This window comes from Haliaeetus albicilla, chromosome Z, assembly GCF_947461875.1.
Source record: "Haliaeetus albicilla chromosome Z, bHalAlb1.1, whole genome shotgun sequence".
Classification (NCBI taxonomy): domain Eukaryota; kingdom Metazoa; phylum Chordata; class Aves; order Accipitriformes; family Accipitridae; genus Haliaeetus; species Haliaeetus albicilla.
The window spans coordinates 48130412-48148666 of NC_091516.1; the positions used below are offsets into that span (position 1 = coordinate 48130412).

At 42.8% G+C, this 18255-nt stretch overlaps 1 long non-coding RNA gene across 1 annotated transcript in view; it reads right to left on the reverse strand.

Moving 5' to 3' along the window:
• Nucleotides 1–767: 767 nt before the first annotated feature.
• The window catches only part of LOC138683704 (uncharacterized), a 33278-nt gene continuing 15790 nt past the window's right edge, over nucleotides 768–18255 (reverse strand). Inside the window, exon 4 of the long non-coding RNA XR_011323110.1 lies at nucleotides 768–843. This is a non-coding gene — a long non-coding RNA (uncharacterized lncRNA). The remainder of the gene's footprint in view (nucleotides 844–18255) is intronic.

An 18255-nucleotide genomic window follows, 5' to 3' on the forward strand; every position in this document is an offset into this window, starting at 1 on the left:
AATAATGATAATGATAACACTAATAAAATGCCAACAGTAGTAATAAAAGGATTGGAATGTACAAATGATGCGCAGGGCAATTGCTCACCACCCACCAACCAACACCCAGCCAGTCCCCGAGCGGCGATTCCCTGCCCCCCACTTCCCAGTTCCTAAACTAGATGGGACATCACATGGTATGGAATACACTGTTGGCCATTTGGGTCAGGTGCCCTGGCTGGGCATGAGAAGCTGAAAAATCCTTGACTATAGTCTAAACACTACTGAGCAACAACTGAAAACATCAGTGTTATCAACATTCTTCGCATACTGAACTCAAAACATAACACTGTACCAGCTACTAGGAAGACAGTTAACTCTATCCCAGCTGAAACCAGGACAGTATCCACCCCTTATTCTATACCATTGATGTCATGCTCAGTTCCCATACCTTTAGTTACATTCTGATTAATCATCATCACCTTTCCATCCCTTTGAGACATATGAACAATGATATATCTATATATCTATATATAAGTATACACACACAGAGATATCATTCCTTTAGTTCATGGGTTATGTTCATAAAATGTTTGCTGAGTTCATTTAGTTTCCGACTCTGGGCTCCATCTGTCATACCAGTCTGTCTGGGCAGGAGGGATGGTGCAAAGTCCTCTCAGTCGGTAGAGCAGAATTGGGCTTCAGTGCGGTGTGACGAGCAGATGACATTTGACGCAGCAGGAGAATGGTGTGCACCATTGGATTGTTGCATGCTGGAGTCAGTTCTGGTTCCATCACTACTGCGCTTTGCTCAGTTTTATCACAGTTCTTTCTTGCCTGATCCAAGTGATTCTTACTATAGTACTATGGATATAGCATATAACAATTATAGTAATGATAACATACAGTAGCAGGGCTATATAGCAACTAATATCATACAGTTTAATTCTGGCTATTTTCACTTAAAATCAAATCTCCTTGAGGCGCACATCGGACTTCTCCATCTTTTCGCGTCACCCACCAAGTGCACCCAGGCCCTTGAGCAAAAGCAATCCCACAAATGCGTTTACCTTTGCCTGAGGCAGGAGTAGCCCAGACTGTTTGCCCTAACATATTTTTCATGTGCACTGCAGGGACTTTCTCCCCTTCTACAGTATGTAAAAATTCTGATTGGGCAGAGCTACTCCGATTGGCAGATCCTCTGGTGTTGACTAACCAGGTGGCTTTTGCTAAATGTGCATCCCAATGTTTGAAAGTTCCACCCCCCATTGCTTTCAATGTAGTCTTTAACAGTCCATTGTATTGCTCAATTTTCCCAGAGGCTGGTGCATGATAGGGGATATGATACACCCACTCAATGCCGTGCTCTTTGGCCCAGGTATCTATGAGGTTGTTTCGGAAATGAGTCCCGTTGTCTGACTCAATTCTTTCTGGGGTGCCATGTCGCCACAAGACCTGCTTCTCAAGGCCCAGGATAGTGTTCTGGGCAGTGGCATGGGGTACAGAATATGTTTCCAGCCATCCGGTGGTTGCTTCCACCATTGTCAGCACATAGCACTTGCCTTGGCGAGTTTGTGGGAGTGTGATGTAGTCAATCTGCCAGGCTTCCCCAAATTTATATTTCAGCCATCGCCCTCCATACCACAGGGGCTTTAACCGCTTGGCTTGCTTAATTGCAGCACATGTTTCACATTCATGGATAACCTGCGCGATAGTGTCCATGGTCAAGTCCACCCCTCGATCTCAAGCCCATCTATATGTTGCATCTCTTCCCTGATGGCCTGAAGTATCATGGGCCCACCGAGCCATAAATAGCTCACCCTTATGTTGCCAGTCCAGGTCCACCTGAGCCACTTCAATCTTGGCAGCCTGATCCACCTGCTGGTTTTTTTGATGTTATTCAGTGGCCCAACTCTTGGGTACCTGAGCATCTACATGACGTACTTTTACAACCAGATTCTGTAGCCGGGACGCAATATCTTGCCACAGTGTGGCAGCCCAAATGGGTTTACCTCTGCGCTGCCAGTTGCTCTGCTTCCATTGCTGTAACCACCCCCACAGGGCATTTGCCACCATCCATGAGTCAGTATAGAGATAGAGCACTGGTCACTTTTCTCTTTCAGCAATGTCTAACGCTAGCTGGATGGCTTTTACCTCTGCAGACTGACTCGATTCACCTTCTCCTTCAGCAGTTTCTGCAACTTGTCATGTAGGACTCCATACAGCAGCTTTCCACCTTCGATGCTTTCCCACAATGCGACAGGATCCGTCAGTGAACAGGGCATATTGCCTCTCATTTTCTGGCAGTTTATTATACAGCGGGGCTTCTTCAGCATGTGCCACCTCCTCCTCTGGCGACATTCCAAAATCTTTGCCTTCTGGCCAGTCTGTGATCACTTCTAAAATTCCTGGGTGACTGGGGTTTCCTGTACGAGCCTGTTGTGTGATCAGTGCGATCCACTTACTCCACGTGGCGTCAGTCGCATGATGTGTAGAGGAGACCCTCCCTTTGAACATCCAGCCCAGCACTGGCAGTCGGGGTGCTAAGAGGAGCTGTGTCTCAGTACCAACCACTTCTGAGGTGGCTCAAACTCCTTCATACGCTGCCAATATCTCTTTTTCAGTTGTAGTATAGCGAGCCTCGGATCCTCGATATCCTCGACTCCCAAACCCCAGGGGTCGGCCTCGGGTCTCCCCAGGTGCTTTCTGCCAGAAGCTCCAGGTAGGGCCATTCTCCCCAGCTGCAATATAGAGCACATTTTTAACATCTTGTCCTGTCCGGACTGGTCCAAGGGCTACAGCATGAACAATCTCCCGTTTAATTTGTTCAAAGGCTTGTTGTTGTTCAGGGCCCCATTTAAAATCATTCTTCTTCCGGGTCACTTGATAGAGAGGGCTTACAATCAAACTGTAATTTGGAATATGCATTTTCCAAAACCCCACGACACCTAAGAAGGCCTGTGTGTCCTTTTTATTAGTCGGGGGAGACATAGCTGCTATTTTATTAATCACATCCATTGGGATCTGACGACGTCCATCTTGCCATTTTATTCCCAAAAACTGGATCTCCTGTGCAGGTCCCTTGACCTTACTTTCTTTTATGGCAAAACCGGCTTTCAGAAGGATTTGGATTATTTTCTTCCCTTTCTCAAAGACTTCTTCTGCCGTGTTGCCCCATATGATGATGTCATCAATGTATTGCAGGTGTTCCGGAGCTTCACCTTTTTCCAGTGCAGTCTGGATTAGTCCATGGCAAATGGTGGGGCTGTGTTTCCACCCCTGGGGCAATCGATTCCAAGTGTACTGGACACCCCTCCAAGTAAAGGCAAATTGTGGACGACAGTCTGCTGCCAGAGGGATTGAGAAAAATGCATTAGCAATGTCAATTGTGGCATACCACTTGGCTGCCTTTGACTCTAGTTCGTATTGAAGTTCTAACATATCTGGAAAGGCAGCACTCAGTGGTGGTGTAACTTCATTCAGGCCGCGATAGTCAACTGTTAGTCTCCACTCCCCATTAGACTTCCGCACTGGCCATATGGGACTATTAAAGGGTGAGCGAGTTTTGCTGATCACTCCTTGGCTCTCCAGTTGGCGAATCAACTTGTGGATGGGAATCAGAGAGTCTTGGCTGGTGCGATATTGCCGCCGGTGCACCGTCGTGGTAGCAATTGGCACTTGTTGTTCTTCAACCTTGAGCAACCCCACAACCGAAGGGTCTTGAGAGAGGCCAGGCAGGGTAGACAGCTGTTCAGTGCCCTCCGTCTCCAAGGCAGCTATACCAAAAGCCCATCGATACCCCTTCGGGTCCTTAAAATACCTCCTGAGATAGTCTATGCCAAGGATACACGGAGCCTCTGGACCAGTCACAATGGGGTGTTTCTGCCATTCATTTCCAGTTAGGCTTACTTCAGCTTCCAATACAGTTAACTCTTGGGATCCCCCTGTCACACCAGAAATACAAATGGATTCTGTCCCTTTATAACTTGATGGCATTAGAGTGCACTGTGCGCCGGTGTCTACTAGAGCCTTATACTCCTGTGGGTCTGATGTGCCAGGCCATCGAATCCACACAGTCCAATAGACCCGGTTATCCCTTTCCTCCACCTGGCTGGAGGCAGGGCCCCTCTAATTCTGGTCAGAGTATTCAGTATTCACTTCTCGTAAAATTGGCTCAGAAGTCCCTTCAAGAGGATCGGAAATAAAATCAGCCCTTCTACTCTGTTTGGAAACTGAAGCGGCATTTTTCCTGGTAGAATCCCCTTTTGTGGTGGTTTTTCCTCGCAGCTCACGTACCCGTGCATTTAGGACCGAGGCAGGTTTTCCGTCCCATTTCCTCATGTCCTCTCCATGATCGCATAGGTAAAACCACAGGGCACCTAGCGGTGTGTACCTTCTATATTCTCTCTCTTGGACAGAAGAACGCTCACTCCTAATAGCTGAGACATTGGTCCTTACACGTGTGGAGTAGGACATATCCTCTTTGAATTGCTGGAAATCCTCAGACAGCTTCTCCACAGCCGCAATGCAGGCTTGTAGGGAGGAGGAGAGATTTTCTTCGTATTGACGGAGTTGGCGAGCCACTTCCTCCACTGTAGGTGCCTCTTCATCCTTCCAGGACATTATTGCCAATGCGTTGGCATAGGATGATGGTGCGCTCCGTACAAACTTCCGCCACATGGGTCGTGTGCATTGGACTTCGTCTGGATCTTTGGGTAATTATGGGTTGTCCAGATCATGATGAATCGTCTCTAGCACAGCTAATTCCCTCAGATATTGAATACCTTTTTCCATGGTGGCTCACTTGCTTGATTGACATATAACATCTTCCTTAAAGGGGTACCTTTCCTTCACACTTGACAAGAGTCACCTCCAGAGGCTGATGGTTTGTGTCCCTCTTCCAATTGCCTTGTCAATGCCACCTTCCCTGGCAAGCGATCCCAGCTGCTTGGCATCCCTACCTTCTAATTCCAAGCTATTAGCCCCATTGTTCCAGCATCGGAGGAGCCAGGTGATAATATGCTCACCTATACGGTGGCCAAAGTCTTTTCGCAAATCCCGCAGCTCACGCAAGGATAGGGACCGGGTTATTACCTCTGGTTCTGCCTTTTCCTCCAGTTCCCGTGATGACCCTGGTTCATCTTCATCCTTCGCTAAGCAAACTGATTTTTTTTTATATTTCTTTTTCTGTATGGGGGCAACTGATGCTGGTGCAGGTTGGTCCACTGGTTCAGTTGCAGTATCACTCACCGGGTTTTGGATAACCGCAGTGTCTGTCACCAAGGTTTGGGTAGCAGCAGTCCTCGTCGCTGGGGCTGGAGGGACTGTAGTGCCCGTTGCCAAGGTTTGGGTAGCTGCTGTGCTCATTGCTGGGGCTGGAGGGGCTGCAGTGCCTGTTGTTGAGGTTTGGGTAGCCCAAGTTCTCATCGCCGGGGCTGGAGGGGTCACAGTGCCTGTCGCCAAGGTCTGGGTGCCTGCAATGCTCCTTGCCGGGGCTGGAGGGGCCGCAGCGCCCGTTGCCAAGGTTTGAGTGGCTGCGGTGCTCATCATTTTGTTGTTAGGTCCAGAGACTTTCTCTTCCCCTTGAGGGTACTGAGTGGTGTCAAACAGGGCTCGATAGGCATGGGCCAGGCCCCAGCATGTTGCAGTGATTTGTATCTCTCTGGAGCTGCCGGGCTGACAGCATACCTTTTCCAAATATTTTACTAGTTCTTCTGGATCCTGCACTTGTTCAGGGGTGAATTTCCAAAACATTGGAGGTGCTCACTTTTCTAGGTACTTGCCCATACTACCCCACACACCCTGCCACTCATAATTTTCCAGCCTTGGGGCACATCTCTGGGTGATCTTCTTAAATAGCTGTTTAACCTTAAACGAGAGCTGAACCACTTTCAGAAGTATGCTAATTCCCAGCAGTAGGGCTAGGACCGTGCTAGTCCCAACATCCCAGGAGTATTCAAATTTTTCAAAATTCTCAAACACCATTGTAACTGGACTGAAGGAGAAAGGAGAGGGGAAGAAAGGTACCCCACCCATAGAATGGTTTTCCATAGAGGAAAGGTAAATGGTATAATTATTAATAATTTCCCACAGATGGCTCCCGCAGTATAAAGGTGACAATGCTAAGTGCAAATACCGGATTAATCCCACAGCCGATGACTTTATCATACCATAAACCAGAGTTATACCATACATCAAAGCGAAAACCTTAATCCACCTCCCATGGATGATAAGCAGCAGAAGAGGAACTACATACAGCAAGCAAGGTGATACATAACAGAGCTTTAAAAACCAGAGCAACAACTCTAAGAATACATAAATCAACATAATGAATGCTTAGAACAAATTTGTTTTCACAAGCTCTGGTCAGGTTTGTCGTTATCTCAACCGTTCACGCCCCACGTTGGGTGCCAAAATGGACTGTCGTGGTTTAACCCCATCCAGCAACTAAGCACCATGCAGCCGCTCACTCACTCCCCCCATCCAGTGGGATGGGGGAGAAAATTGGGAAAAAAGAAGTAAAACTCCTCGGTTGAGATAAGAACGGTTTAATAGAACAGAAAAGAAGAAACTAATAATGATGATGATAACACTAATAAAATGCCAACAGTAGTAATAAAAGGATTGGAATGTACAAATGATGCACAGGGCAATTGCTCACCACCCACCAACGAACACCCAGCCAGTCCCCGAGCGGCAATTCCCTGCCCCCCCTTCCCAGTTCCTAAACTAGATGGGACGTCACATGGTATGGAATACACTGTTGGCCATTTGGGTCAGGTGCCCTGGCTGGGCATGAGAAGCTGAAAAATCCTTGACTATAGTCTAAACACTACTGAGCAACAACTGAAAACATCAGTGTTACCAACATTCTTCAGATACTGAACTCAAAACATAGCACTGTACCAGCTACTAGGAAGACAGTTAACTCTATCCCAGCTGAAACCAGGACATTTACAGAATGCTAAAGAATGTTATGGTGCTGGATAGGTAACTTAACATGGGCAGTATGTGGTCTACTTCATCTCTGCTCTGTCTGCTCTAGAAATTTTTGCCTTTTTTTCCTCTTAAAAGTTGAGGGAACCCATTTACCAGTACAAATGTAAAGGAGTTACTGACTGTGGGCATGCAATGAAACAAGATACATTAAACATTTAATTCCCATTATGACAACGACAGTATACCAAACCCAAACCTCCTCCACCTTTTGAAAATGCTTTTGAAGCCTTTTGAAAAGGCTTTTAAAAGGAAGAAAAAAAAAGGTGGTAAGAACCACTTCTGAAGACTCCAGCAGAGCATTCATTGACAGCTACCTTCCAAAAATGCTAAATTAAATTGACCTAAAACATGTTCTGTGCCATATTTCACTTCAGCAGAGAAGCTTCTCAAAGTTTTGTATTGCCTGTATTCTTATTGCTTTGCAGTTATGTTCTTAGGAAATTTTATTGAAATCTTAATCTGCAATAGATATTTCAGCATTGATCTAAGTAGACTTCTAATGTATTTTACATATAATAAACACACTTAATAGAAATTTCTCTGAGGGAGCTCTGAGTCACCAACTAAGTAAGGCCTAACTGTGCTGCCAAACTTCGTCATACACTCTTGATATTTATACCATCAGCTCTAAGAAAGTTAGTTAGTTCCAAATAGGATCCATTAACTTTTCTATTGCTGTGATTTTTTACCAATATTTGTAATGTGTATCTTAAACCTCTTAGCATAGGAGCAACAGAAGACAAGTGCAAAGGATAACTTGCATGTATTTTAAAAAAAGTTTGATAGTATGGAAAACTTAGATGAGCGGTTTCAAACAGCATTTATAAAGTATGACCCACAGAGTATAGTAAAGTTCAATTTATAGTTTGCATGTAATATCTTTTATTGGGGCAAATTTTGCAAAGTAATTTCTAATGTTTCATTTGAGAATGTCTTAGAGATCCACCTACAATGTCTTTACTAAAGGCAATAATGAAGGAGCTATGGCACTCACCACAGTGCAGCTATTTCACAATTAATTGCAGATTTAAAATTGTTTACCAAAATAACTGGGCAATGAATAATAAGATCTAAAAATCTAGTCACGATTGACTTACAAATGAAAATGTCAGACAATTGTATACTACACCTAATGATTGCAAGTGAATGGCTCCACTAACCAGTTATAGACCCAAAATAAGGGGGTGAGTCCCTTATTTATATACACTTTACAATGATGTGAAAGATTCAAGGAGTTGAAAGTACTTCCTGGTTTAGACTTCCATTCATTATGCAAGGAATTCGGAGAAATATTGAGATATTTAAAGTTTTCTGCCAGATTAGATAGAAAACAAACAAACCAGGAAACAAACAAACCAGTTTCATCCAGTTTGGTAGCCTCAGCACATGCTGTGCTTTGGCACATGTGGAATGCATGTAAAATAGGCTGGAGGAACGAAAGCCTGCCTCTGGTGGGTCCCAGAACAGGAATCTCCATACTTGAACCTAAGATTCAGCACTTCAAACCTATGAGGCCTGAGATCAGATGATAGGCATCTGGAGTGAAAGATATCAGAACAAGTACTCATATTAGCAGGTATCTACATTTGTAGAATAACCTCTGAGCTATTCAGCTGTTGCTCCCCAAATAGTCCAAGAACAGGAGACATTTAGTTTGCGATTCATCTTACCCTAATGTAATTGTCTAATATAGGTCAAAAGAGATGTGCCCCAGAAGTTCATAATTTCTCCCTATGGATTAGAAAGTGAGCCCAGGGTAAATGAATCAGAGACTCATTATGGAGGCTTGCACTGTAGATGCCAAAAGGTAGCTGAGATGAATCCCCCTTCATGTGGTGAAAAGTCTTCATAGCCCTGCTATAAATTGAGACAGAGACACCAGCAACCAGAAAGAAACGTGAGAGAGATTATTTATGATTGCTAGGAAAGATTATCTATCAGTTGGAAGAATGTTTCCTGCCCTCCACCCATCTGCAGTCTGCACAACAAAACATAAGCCATGATAAGTCACAGTAAAAGGGGAGCATAACAGCTGGCTGAACAGTTAAGTCTTTTCTCCCCGCTTATCCTTACTTAGAATAAAATCAGTTCTCTGCTGCCTCTCAAGTCCCCCCTCCACTCCTGTGAGGGAACAAGGTACAATCAAGAACTGCCATTCCTCTCGTGCCCTACCTAAACTGCTCACAAAATGCAGTTTAAACTAACCTGACTCGTTTTGACAGTCAAAATAGGAGGGGCTTAGATGAGCAGCAGACCTAGCAGACCAATTTGGACTTCACAAGTAGGAAGCGGCAAGTAACTAGCAGAGGAGACATGGTCAAATCCCTCCTAAACACATTTGGATAAAAGAGCAGTGATTTCATGCTTAATGTCTTGCCTGCAATGAATTGAATACCTGGCTGAGTCATATGCAGGCTGAATTTCTCTGCTAAACCTGAATCTAAATAAAATTTTGGGAATTAATTTGAAAAAAATCTTGGGGAATATCCATTTGATAATTCATAGGCTTTCTGGCTGATGAATCTCATTTTAAACTTGCATTTTGATATTTTTTTCAAAACACAAAAACGTGACTTCCTAATCCCATCTAAACCAAGGAATGGATCATAGGGCCTGATGCAACTTGGCTTTCATTCAGTGTTCATGTTTGTTCTGTTATGGTCTACAGTTCAGCTTAAGTTTAATGTATCATATTAATTTATTTTGTAGGAGTTGATCAATTAACTTGAGAAAACTCTGTGTAGTGTTGATTCAATCATATAACAAGCATAATTTAATACAAATCGCACATCAGACATTGATTTTGCCCAACTGCTCGGTAGAATTAGTGTCACTAAAGGATGCAGCCAAGCTGAACTAACAATATTAAGCATTTCTGCAATTTATCTCTTGCTATAATGAACAGTAAATGATATAATGACCAACAAGATTAATGATAAAGTAAACATGCTAGTTAGATTCACTCCACAGAAGTCCAGTTCAAGGCAGTGCCTTGTAATCAATAATCTGGGACTTGTAATAACAAGTAGGAATGCTAATATAAAGATGGACTCGTTAATAGAATTTGAAAAAATATATTTATCCAGTAGTTATATTTTTAGTTATATAAATTCTAAGTGCTTCCAGAATTAGTGCTGCAAGTGTGAATGTCAATAGCTGCTTTGATAAAAAGTACAAAATCCAGAATATTTCAGATGCTTGTTTCATTAACTAGGAAACTAGCTTACAAAAACTTAATTGAAGTTACTCCACTTCTCAACTGTTGGCAAAGAATCAATACAAAAATTTTTGAATTATTTAATATTTAAATTAATAAACCTACCAATCACATGCAGATTTCAGACACTGGTGTGGTGAGTACAAGAAACTGAACCAGTATAAAAGGAAACAGACTAGAACAATTTATGAGAAGAAAAGTTTAGAAATGCCCTCTGTCTTATTTTCTACTATATCTGATGAACAGTGAAAAATCTTGTTGACTCCTTGATCACTGGTCAAATTTCATTTTTTACACCTCTGTTCTTGGAATTTTTTTGTGTTATTGTTTGTGGCATTTTATAGTTTGGGTTTTTTTTCCAGTTTTCTGCTGAAAATGTTTGCCATTATCACAGACCATGCTCTGCCCCCTGGAATACCTTCCTGGAAAACAGAAATCAAGCAAAGTTCTTTTGAATTTCTAGGGTTTTTACCCAAAATATTTTCTAACACAAGTAACATACTTTAGAAGAAAAGCAAATGTTTAGCCTACCAAGCTGTAAAGAGGGTCCCTTGTTGTCACAGAGATGTGGTCACAGAGATGTTGATGTTAAAACATCAAATTGACCATAAGCCTAGTTTACTTACATGTTATGAACTGTTGCAGTTATTCTCACAGTTTAAAACAGGGAATAGATTCATAACATCAATCCTCTCATAGGCTGCATTGAGAATAGCTTAAATACTGCATCATTTTTATGAAGTTGAATTTCAGAAACCTATTGGATGATGGCAATGTTGAATGCCACAAACTGAATGAGTTAATGAATTATATTTTTGCATTTGGTGACAGAAAACTGAGTAATTCATGCATCCAAACAAACCATATCCACTCAAGCTTTAAATATCAAACTCAAAGAACTGTTCTTACACCAGTTGAGAATTTTTCTTAGAAATGTGTTGGAAAGGAACTTTAAAATGCTAGTTGAAAAATAACAGTGTTTTGTACACAAATCAGTTGCATTTTCAGAATATTTTTTGTAAATGAAATAGTAAAAACTAGTTTCCTCTATGCTTAAGAAGCGTGAATGCGGTAGCAAGGTGCTGCTATTTCTGAGAAGTCTTCAACACTGGTAGGAGACATCATTAAGCAATATTGACATGTGTTTAGTCAGATGTAGAGAAAAAGCTGTTTCCCCCGTATCTATCATATTACCTCCCTAAATCAATCATGTCAACAGGGATATAAAGGCAAACTTCTGTTCTTGCATCAGTTTTCTTTAGCTGTAAATTTCCATGTTCAGAGAATTTATCTAACAATAATTTACAAATATTTGTTATTTTACTGTAGTCTATAAAAAAGTCTACTTTTATATTTATAGAAGTATATTATTTATTTTAATAAACAATCATAGACGTAGCTAAATACTGCATCTTAAATTCCACTCAGTACTACCTCTTTTTGTCCCAAGGATATGAAAGATACTAATAGCCAAGTCTTGGTGTCAGATTCCACAGCCTGCACAAACTATGCAATCAGTCAAAAAAAAATCCACTGACTCGAATTAAAATCCTTTACATTTTTATTATTCCTACAGTGATAAGCTAAAAAAGAAAGCAGAGAATGAAAATATGGGATAAATAACTTCCTTAAAATTCTGTTATTTAATTCTTAATTGGGCTAATATGTTAAAAGTTAACCATTATGGCTGAGCCAAGAAGGAAAAGAAGGTCTCTTAGTACTCACTCAGCTGAATGTTGAAGGAAATTTTCCCTCAGTAATAGAACAATCTTCCGTATTAATTTTTAAATGTTACAAACTCTTCAATTTTTTGTCATGATATTTTTCTACTTGACTGCAAATTGTTCACTGAAAGAGGCTGTTTTGTTAGTGGGAAATCAAAGAATGAGAGAGACAAAGCTTTTAAAAGAAAAAATTAGTAGCTATTAAGAGATTTCCGCCACCATACTGTGTCTATGATGGCAAGATGAATCTTTTCAGACCTGAGTTTGAATCCTTGAGAGTTCAAGACATTGCAGATGTGTGCTTAAAGAGCTGAAGGAGCTGAGTGACCTGTTGGCTGTGACCAGTGAAAGGAGAGACTGGAAGCTACACCAGGATTGAAAATAGAGACACTTCATCATGCTGTTCAACCTTCCCAGAGGCAGAGATTGAGCAGAATTTTTGAAGGATGAGTGGAAGGATAAAGGACTGCAATAAGAATGTGGCTTGGAAGAAAGGAAGATGCTCTTGATAGAAAGTTTTTCTTGGATTTATTTGGAAAGGAGCAAAGATAATAAAACCTGTCCCACCTGGGGACAAGGATCAAAACATTGGGCTTCTTTTAACTGCTGTTTCTTAAGAATAGAATGGAATGGAATAGAATAGAACAGAACAGAATAGAATAGAATAGAATAGAATAGAATAGAATAGAATAGAATCACTTAGGTTGGAAAAGACCATTGAGATCATTGAGTCCAACAGTAAATCTAGCACTGCCAATTCCACCACTAAACGATGTCCCTAAATGCCACATCTACACGTCTTTTAACAACTCAGCCACTTCCTTGGGCAGCCTGTTCCAGTGCCTGATAACTCTTTCGGTGAAGAAATTTTTCCTAATATCCAATCTAAACCTCCCCTGGCACAACTTGAGGCTATTTCCTCTCATCCTATCACTTGTTACCCAGGAAAAGAGGCTGAGACCCACCTCACTACAACTAGTTGTAGACAGCAGTAAGGTCTCCTCTGAGCCTCCTTTTCTCCAGGCTAAACAACCCAGTTCCCTCAGCCACTCTTCATAGGACTTGTTCTCTAGATTCTTTACTAGCTTCGTTGCTTCTCTTTGGACACGCTCTAGCACTTCAGTGTCTTTCTTGTAGTGAGGGGCCCAAAACTGAACACAGTATTTGAGATGTGTCACACCAGGGTGGAGTACACAGGACAATCACTTCCCTAGTCCTGCTGGTCACACCTTCTGATACCAGCCAGGATGCTATTGGCCTTCTTGGCCACCTGGGCACACTACCAGCTCATATTCAGCTGGCTGTTGACTAACATCCTCAGGTCATTTTCCACCAGGCAGCTTTCCCTACTCTTCCCCTAGCCTATAGCATTGCATGGGGTTGTTGTGACCCAAGTGCAGGACCCGGCACTTAAGCTTTTTGAACCTCAAAAAGCTGGCCTCAGCCCATCAGTTCAGCCTGTCCAGATCCCTCTGTAGAGCCTTCCTACCCTCAAGCAGGTCAACACTCCTGCCCAAATTTGTGTCGCCTGCAGACTTGCTGGGGGTGCACTCAATCCCCTCATCAAAACCATTGCTAAAGATATTAAAACAAAACTGGCCACAATACTGAGCCCTAGGGAACACCAGCTGTGACTGGCTGCCAACTAGATTTACCTCCACTCACTGCCATTCTTTGGGCCCAGCCATCCAGCCAGTTTTTTACCCAGTGAAGAGTATGCCCATCCAAGCCATGAGCAGCCAGTTTCTCCAGCAGAATGCTGTGGGAAACAGTCTCAAAGACTTTACTAAAGTCCAGGTAAGCAACATCCACAGCCTTTCCCTCATCCACTAAGTGGGTCGCCTTGTCATAGAAGGAGATCAGGTTAGTCAGGCAGGACCTGCCTTTCATAAACCCAGGCTGACTAGGCCTGATCACCTGGTTGTGCTGTACCTGCTGTGTGATGGCACTCAAGATGATCTGCTCCATAACCTTCTCCAGCACCAAGGTCAGGCTGACAGGCCTGTAGTTCCATGAATCTTCTTCCAGCCCTTCTTGTAGATGGGCATCACATTTGCTAACCTCTGCTGGGACCTCCCTGTTTTGCCAGGACTGCTGAAAAATGATGCAAAGTGACTTGGTGAGCACTTCTGCCAGCTCCCTCAGTGCCCTTGAGTAGATCCCATCCATCCCCCTAGACATGTATATGTCTAAGTGGTGTAGCAGGTCACTAACCATTTCCCCTTGCATTATGGGGCTTCATTCTGCTCCCCATCCCCGTCTTCAAGCTCACTGGGCTGGGTAGCCTGAGAACAATTGGTCTTTACTGTATAAGACTGAGGCAAAGAAAGCATTAAGTACCTCATACTTTTCATTAACCTTTGTCACTGTGTTTCCCCCTGCATCCAATAAAGGATGGAGATTCTCCTTAGCCGTCCTTTTGTTGTTAATGTATTTAAAGAAACTTCTTTTATTGCCTTTTACTGCGGTAGCTGGGTTAAGTTCTAGTTGGGCTTTGGCCCTTCTAATTTTCTCCCCACATAACCTCATGACATCTTTGTAGTCCTCCTGAGTTGCCTGCCCCTTCTTCCAAAGGTCAAAAACTCTCTTTTTTTTCCCCCAAGTTCAAGCCAAAGCTCTCTGTTTAGCCAGGCCAGACTTCTTCCCTGCTGTCTTGTCTTTCAGCACACGGGAGTGGCCTGCTCCTGCACCTTGAAGATTTCCTTCTTGAAGAATGTCCAGCTGTTGTGGTTTAACCCCAGCTGGCAACTCAGCCCCACACAGCTGCTCATTCACTCCCTCCCAGTGAGATGGTGGAGACAATTGGAAGAGGAAAAGTTAAGAAACTCATGGGTTGAGATAAAGATAATTTAATAGCTAAAGCAAAAGCTGTGTGCACAAGCAAAGGAAAATAAGGAATTCATTCACTGCTTCCCATCAGCAGGCAGGTGTTCAGCCATCTCCAGGAAAGCAGGGCTCCATCACACCTAACGGTTACTTGGGAAGACAAATGGCATCACTCTGAACATCTGCCCCTTCCTTCTACTGCCTCCAGCTTTATATGCTGAGCATGATGTCATATAGCACAGGATATCCCTTTGGTCAGCTGGGGTCAGCTGTTCCAGCTGTGTGCCCTCCCAACTTCTTGTGCACCCCCAGCCTGCTCCCTGGTGGGGTGGTATGAGAAACAGAAAAGGCCTGGACTCTGTGTAAGCACTCCTCAGCAGTAATGAAAACATCCCTGTATTATCAACACTGTTTCCAGCACAAATTCAAAACGTAGCCCCATACTAGCTCCTATGAAGAAAATTAACCCTATCCCAGCCAAAACCAGCACAGCAGCGTTCCAGGACTCCTTTGCCCTTCAGGACTGTCTCCCAAGGCACTCTGTCAACCAGGCCCCTGAACAGGCCAAAGTCTGCCCTCTGGACATCCAAGGTAGCAGTTCTGCTAACTACCCTCCTTACTTCTCTGAGAATTGAAGGCTATCATTTCATGATCGCTGTGCCCAAGACAGCCTCCAACAATCACATAACCCACAAGTCCTTCTCTGTTTGCAAACGACAGGTCCAGCAGGATGCCTTCCCTAGTGGGCTAACTCACCAACTGTGCCAGGAAGTTGTCTTCCACATGCTCCAGGAACTTCTTAGACTGTTTGAACTTTCTTCACTGCTGTATTGTATTTCCAGCAGACATCTGGTTAGTTGAAGTTCCCCATGAGAACAAGGGCTAGCAATTGTGAGACTTCTTCCAGCTGCTTACAGAATATTTCATCTGTCTTCATCCTGGTTAGGTGGTCTATATCAGACTCCCACCATGATATCTGCCTTGTTGGCCTTTCCCTTGACTCTCCCATAAACACTTGACCTTTTCATCACCATTGTCAAGCTCTAGACAGTCAAAATACTCCCTAACATACAGGGCTACCCACCACCTCTCATTCCTTGATTATCACGTTTGAAGTTTTTATAGCCATCCATTGCAGCACTCTAGTTTGTGAGTCATCCCACCATGTTTCCATGATTGCAATTATGTCATAGTTTTCCAGCTGCATAATGGCTTCCAACTCCTGTTTGTTGACCATGCTGCATGCATTGGTGTAGATGCACTTCAGTTGGGCTGTTAATCTTGCCACCTATTTTGAGGGACAAGCCCTAATTCCTATGTGACTGTTCTCAGTTGCTTCTGTGCTTTCTAATACATCAACAACTCTCACATCTTTGCTGCCACATGGATCCCCATCCCCTGCCTCCACTGAGAAGGCTAGGGTGCTGTGCACATTAGTACAGGGACATTTCAAAGGTGCTCCAGAGTACTCAGCACACCATGGAGCAGACTGAAGGACCTTGCTAGCCCACTGTCCCTCAAACTTGACGCCCCCAAGCTTATCTCTAGTAAGCCTAGTTTTATCCCTTTCCCCCTTCAAGTCCCTCTTTCAATGAGCCCTGCTAACTCTTCTGCAAAGATCCTTTCCCCCCTTTGAGACAGGTGTACCCTATCTGTCACCAGCAGGCCTCGTGTCATGTAGAATAGAATAGAATAGAATAGAATAGAATATTTACAGTTGGAAGGGACCTGCAATGATCACCTAGTCCATCTGCCAAAAGGTTGAACTGCAGTCTATATTTTTATGGGCTCTTTTCAAAGTTGAGTTTCTGCATTTGTTTTTTTGTTGTTGTTGTTTGGTTTTTGTTTTGGTTAGGGTTTTTTTGTGGGTTTTTTTCCATCCACAAAAGAAAGAAATGACAAGGAAGAAAAAAAAAACCTCATAGCACAAGCTTCAATGAAAACTATGTCTTTCAAAGCCTTTGTCTTGTGTTAATTAAATTAAAACTGAATGAAAAAGAAGAGCTATAAAAATGTTAATTAATGATAGAGGTTTTGGAAGCAATTTAAGCCTTATGCTTTTAAGTATCTACCCTGTGAAAGGGTATGCTCAAGTGACCAAAACATCTGCTAGGTAGCCCTAAAAAAGATGGTCTCATTTCTGACAGGGTTGGGAGGTCAGAGCTCAGTATTTCTCCTTGTTTCCTGCTCTGCCTGTGAGACTTTGGGATTACTCTTCTGACGTACCTAATTACCTTTGTATAAAACTTCTTCATTTGAATATATATGGGGCCTAAATTCTGTACTCTGAATAAGCCAATTCATATTTTGTTTTATTAAATACCATGTATGCTGGACTGTTAGGATTTCTTCATTGTTTTTCCAGTACTTGTTCTGCTGCATTCCTAGTTGGTTTTGGTCTTGCCTTTAGGGAACCAATTGCTGTTTCTTACTATACTTTTCTGCTTTTTACCATTCACTCAAGGAAATATATCTATTCATTTTGGGAAGGACTGAATATCTCTAGGGTTGTGATTCAACAAGTATTGATATTTTTAAAGTTCTCCAGCACCTCTGGTAAAAAAAGTTGGTATGTTTTAATAGTTTGGGATATTGACAAGCCTATTTTCATAAGGAAATAAATAACTAATATTCCTGTGATTTCTGAGCTTGATAAAATCATACAGGAACAGAGGGTTTGTCAAATCAGCTAAGAGTCATTGAATCAGGAGAATGGAAGAGATACCCAAAGCAAATTTCCCCTAATGCACAAGAAAATTGTGCAGTTCTGACAAGGGGTGAAAATTATTTCCTAACCCATGTCATAACTGGTGTTCTGTCGTGGTTTAACCCCAGCCAGCAGCTAAGCACCATGCAGCCGCTCACTTACTCCCCCCCCATCCAGTGGGATGGGGGAGAAAATCGGGAAAAGAAGTAAAACTCGTGGGTTGAGATAAGAACGGTTTAATAGAACAGAAAAGAAGAAACTAATAATGATAATGATAACACTAATAAAATGCCAACAGTAGTAATAAAAGGATTGGAATGTACAAATGATGCGCAGGGCAATTGCTCACCACCCACCGACCAACACCCAGCCAGTCCCCGAGCAGCGATTCCCTGCCCCCCCCTTCCCAGTTCCTAAACTAGATGGGACATCACATGGTATGGAATACACTGTTGGCCAGTTTGGGTCAGGTGCCCTGGCTGGGCATGAGAAACTGAAAAATCCTTGACTATAGTCTAAACACTACTGAGCAACAACTGAAAACATCAGTGTTATCAACATTCTTCACATACTGAACTCAAAACATAGCACTGTACCAGCTACTAGGAAGACAGTTAACTCTATCCCAGCTGAAACCAGGACATGTTCACATGGCTCTCAGGAATTCATTTACTCTTTCCTTAGTGATTTAAATTGAATTCATGGCAGGAAAATCAGTTGCAGTTACTTTAGCATGAAGGAATCAGTTTAAAACCCCACCCACATTTTTTAATTTTGATTTTTTTCTATCCATTAATTCCATG